The sequence below is a fragment of the Mus pahari genome, chromosome 18 (genome assembly GCF_900095145.1).
Source record: "Mus pahari chromosome 18, PAHARI_EIJ_v1.1, whole genome shotgun sequence".
NCBI classification, from domain to species: domain Eukaryota; kingdom Metazoa; phylum Chordata; class Mammalia; order Rodentia; family Muridae; genus Mus; species Mus pahari.
Window position 1 is genome coordinate 58,504,218 of NC_034607.1, and position 5,029 is coordinate 58,509,246.

Consider the following 5,029-nt stretch of genomic DNA (forward strand, 5'->3'; position numbering starts at 1 on the left):
CTCTTTTGCCTTCTTGCGGTGTGGGACTCAGCAACTGCTAGATCCTTGGACTTCCATTCACAGCTACTACTGAACCATTGTTGGGATTTGGACTGGAGACTGTAAGTCATCAATAAATTCCTTTACTATATAGAGACTATCTGCAAGTTCTGTGACTCTAGAGAACCCTGACTAATACATACATGAAATTGAAAACTACTTAATTGGTGATACGCTAGGATTTACTTATACACAGTTGATAAAGAATGCAGATGAAATAAACCAAAATAACATTTTTCTGGGTTGAATGACTACATACTTGAAAACACTATTTGCTCAGGTACAGAAGCAAAGGATTTAGAGATCTCCCTAGCAATTTTATTTTGAATTTAATAATTTTATTTTAAAAAGTATCTTATAATATTTATGTCATCACATATTTATGAGTATGTATGTATGTCATAGAAGTCAGAGGACAACTTGAGAGAATCCTTATCCTCCTTTTATGGGGTGGATCTCAGGGACGGGCCTCTAGTTATCCATTTTGGTGACTGGGTTTTATAACGATACTTTTCCTGGGTAGTTACCAGAAAATCTTAAGTGTAAAATTGTAGCATATGGCTGATTATTTGTCACCCAACTCCACAGAACTGTCAAATGGAGCATTTGGAAATGACAGCCATCTAATCAACATGTGTGCCACTGATTTAGAATTCACTGATTGTTAACATAGAAGTGTCTTTCCTGCTTGATAAAGGTCAGGCTGTCACATAATTCTTGTCTGCAAAGCAACAATCACTGAAAGGTGAATGTTTGAGAAAGAATAAGGTAGTATGAACGTTCCAGGCAGATGTCTGGATACATGTACAGAGCTGGGAACATAATTGGGCAACACTTATACTCCATTTTTCTTTTGTGCAGCCCTGACTCACACACAACTTATTGAAATAGAAAACAAAGTATTTTAATTAAGGAATTTAATTCAGAAGTGTTGGCTTTTTTGTCTATGGATTTTTTTGGAGCAAAATTCTCATATTTCTAGAATATTAGTCATCATTGTTTTCTGAGTGAATGTCTCTGAACTGAAAGGAAAATACAATTTAGAAAGGAAGCTCTTTATGTTTTAAAATACTCTTCATATATATGGCTCTGAAGGAATAATATAGTTTGTTGCTGATTTTATTTTAAGCAGTAAGGTGGTTTGGTCAAGGTTAGGCATGTTCATATCTGGGCTGTTGTTATGTTTGTTTTGTTATTTTTGCTGTTTGTTATTGAGGATGAGACCCTAAGCATGCCTCTGAGCCAATAATTCACTCTTAACATTTTCAAACCAATCCATTTGATACGTTTTGCACTACTATAATGGAATAACTATGACTGGGTAATTTAAAAAACCCAAACTAAATAAAACAAGCAAGCAGTATCTTATTTACTGGGAGTGCAGTTCAAGATTCTGGCACAGGGTTTGATGAGATTATTTATTCTTGTCATGCCTTCCTATGGTGGAACAGAGAAGGACGGTAAGCTACATGGACTTGAAACTTTTTATATAGGCTCAATAATATTAACATAAGGTTTGTTCTAATACTTTATCTGAGTGCTAAAGGCTTCATTTTTGATATGGTCAAATTATAAATGTCTGAAGTTTGGAGGAAACAATTAATAGCATTCTCTCCTATTTCACAAATGTAAGTCATTCTCACAACATATCAAAATAATCAACAGCTCTTTAAACTTTAAGTAGCCTAGCAACAACTTCAAGGCCCAAGTACAAAGTCTCATCTGAGTGCTCTGTGAGTGAGACTCACAGTATAATTCATTTGGAGGCAAATATTCCTATGGCTATAGACCTATGAAATCAGATGTTCATCAGATGTTCGGTTCCTTCCAGAACAAAGTACTGTATAATTTAAAAAGCAGCTGTTAGCCTAAAAAAATATTGCAAAATGAGTGCAAGGCCAGGCATGATGTTGTATGCTTATAATCCCAGCACTCAGGAGGTGGAGGCAGGAGAATCAGATGGAATGAAATTCAATCTCAACTATGAGACTGTCTCAGTGCAACAACAATGACAATGAGTACAATGGTGAAGCTGATGACTATGACAAAAACAAAGTAACAACAGCATGCAAATAAGTGCAAAGCACACAAGGTGTATATCCCTGTGTGAAGAACTATGAAAGAGGAAGAAAAGATCTTAGGGGAGGTAGGAGGAGAGTACTAAAATACATGTGAGATAAAAGGGAAGAAAGCCTCTTGTAGGTCTGTGAAACTTTCCTTGGACTTGCCTTCCTAACCATATTTTGAATAACTTAAGCCTTGACTTTCTGCATCTGAACCTAATGCTGTTTCTATATTACCCTTTAGATTAAGGATTGTTAACTTTCCCCTTCCAGAACAGTTAGTTCTCATCTGTATTTGGTAAACAGAAGCTCCAGTGGGTGGGACTAGGCAGGAATTTAGAATGAGTTTCTTCTCAGTCCAACTCCTGATTCGAGTACAATGGGCTATGCAGAAGAGTCTCTCAGAGACTACATTTGTTCATACACTATCTTCTCAGCGCTCTCTCTCTCTCTCTCTCTCTCTCTCTCTCTCTCTATATATATATATATATATATATATATATATATATATATATATATATATATATATATATGTAGTATATATAAGCTTTCTAGGGTCTATGTATTCACTAAAGTTTGATGATGAACTTAAGAAATGTAATTCTGAGCTAGTTGCAAGAGTAAAGTATTATTATCTTTAAAGTATCATAAAAACATATGTTGGTGGCACCTATTCACATATAGGCACTACTAGTTGGACTTAAAGAGTTATTATATGGCCAGACGTTCTCACCCAGAGTTGCCGCGGTTTCCTGCTTCAACAGTGCTTGAACAGAACCGGGTGCTCGACCCCTCCGACCCCCGCCTGCCACTTTGAGCCTGAGCCCTTTGCAACTTTGTAGCTCTGCTGCTCCAACATCGCCACTGCGCCTCGCCCTGCCGCCACCATAACCACCGCATCTCTCTCACAAGTGCGCAAGTGCGCCAGAACTACCACCAGGACGCGGAGGCTGCCATCAACCGCCAGATCAACCTGGAGTTGTATGCCTCCTAGTCTATCTGTCTATGTCTTGTTATTTTGACCGAGATGATGTGGCTCTGAAGAACTTTGCCAAATACTTTCTCCACCAATCTCATGAGGAGAGGGAGCATGCTGAGAAACTGATGAAGCTGCAGAACCAGCGAGGTGGCCGAATCTTCCTGCAGGATATAAAGAAACCTGACNGTGATGACTGGGAGAGCGGGCTGAATGCAATGGAGTGTGCACTGCACTTGGAAAAGAGTGTGAATCAGTCACTACTGGAACTGCACAAACTGGCTACTGACAAGAATGATCCCCACTTATGTGACTTCATTGAGACGTATTGCCTGAATGAACAGGTGAAATCCATTAAAGAACTGGGTGACCACGTGACCAACTTACGCAAGATGGGCGCCCCTGAATCTGGCATGGCAGAATATCTCTTTGACAAGCACACTCTGAGACACAGTGATGAGAGTTAAGCTGACTCCCCCAAAGCCACATGACTTTACTGGTCACTGAGGCAGTACATGCATGTCAGGCTGCCTTTATCTTTTCTATAAGTTGCACCAAAACATCTGCTTAAGTTCTTTAATTTGTACCATTTCTTCAAATAAAGAATTTTGGTAACCCCCCCCCAAAAGAGTTATTATATAAAGCAAGAAGTGTGATTAAGAGGGTCAACTCTAGAGTCTTCAGGACACAGGAGCTGAGAACCAGCCTGGGAAAGGATCCTTCTCAATTCCATTTGTGCCTGGAGATGATCATGTGCCACAACACCCAGAGCTTATCCTGTGCTACAGTGCTCCATATACAAATACCACCAGGAGAGAGTTGGTCTCCCAAGAGTCATGACACACCTGCGAACACATGTAAAAAACACCAATTCTGCTCAAATTCCTGGCCCAAGAGGGACCCACCCAGATCCATCAGGACACAGGAACCAAGGAACACCCAGAGATAGGACACTTCCCCCTTTCTGTCTGCTCCTCAGAGCTAACCCTGTGCCAGAGCACACCATACCCATTTTCCTCCAGGAGAGAACTGGTCTCCCAGGAGTTCTGACTGTGGCAGGAGGGACAAGCCACAGTCAGAGACAGTGAGACCAAGTAACACCAAAGATAACCAGATGGCAAGAAGGAAGGGCAAAATGTAAGCAACAGAAACCAAGGCTACTTGGCATCAACAGAACTCAGTTCTCCTACCACAGTGAGCCTTGAATACCCAAGCACATCAGAAAAGCAGGACTCTGATTTAAAGTCACACCTCATGATGATGATAGAGAACTTTAAGAAGGACATAAATAACTCCCTTAAAGAAATACAAGGGAACACAGGTAAACAGCTTGAAGTCTTAAAGAGGAAACACAAAAATCCCTTAAATGATTACAGGAAAACACAACCAAACAGGTGAAGGAATTGAACAAAACTATCCAAGAGCTAAAAATGGAAAGAGAAAAGGTACAGAAATCAGAAAGGGAGACAACCCTGGAGATAGAAAACCTAGGAAAGAGTTCAGGAGTCTTAGATGCAAGCATCACCAACAGAATACAAGAGATAGATGAGAGAATCTCAGATGCAGAAGATACCATAGAAAACATTGACACACCAGTCAAAGAAAATGCAAAATGCAAAACGCTTCTAACCTAAAACATCCAGGAAATCCAGATCACAATGAGAATATCAAACCTAAAAAAACTAGGTATAGAAGACGAAGATTACCAACTTAAAGGGCCAGTAAATATCTTCATCAAAATTATAGAAGAAAACTTCACTAATCCAAAGAAAGAGATGCCCATAAACATACAGGAAGTCTTCAGAACTGCAAATAGACTGGACCAGAAAAGAAATTCCTCCCATCACATAATAATCAAAGCACCAAATGCACAAAACAAAGAAAGAATATTGAAAGCAGTATGGGAAAAAGGTCAAGTAGCATATAAGGGCAGCCCTATCAGAATTACACC

General features: G+C 39.5%; 1 pseudogene across 1 annotated transcript; it reads left to right on the top strand.

Annotated features, from left to right (window-relative positions):
* The first annotated feature begins 1,468 nt into the window (after positions 1–1,468).
* On the top strand, positions 1,469–3,545 carry LOC110335512 (annotated as a pseudogene). Its single transcript, XR_002381176.1, has 2 exons — positions 1,469–1,499; positions 2,826–3,545. The product of XR_002381176.1 is annotated as a ferritin heavy chain pseudogene (transcript).
* Positions 3,546–5,029: the final 1,484 nt, after the last annotated feature.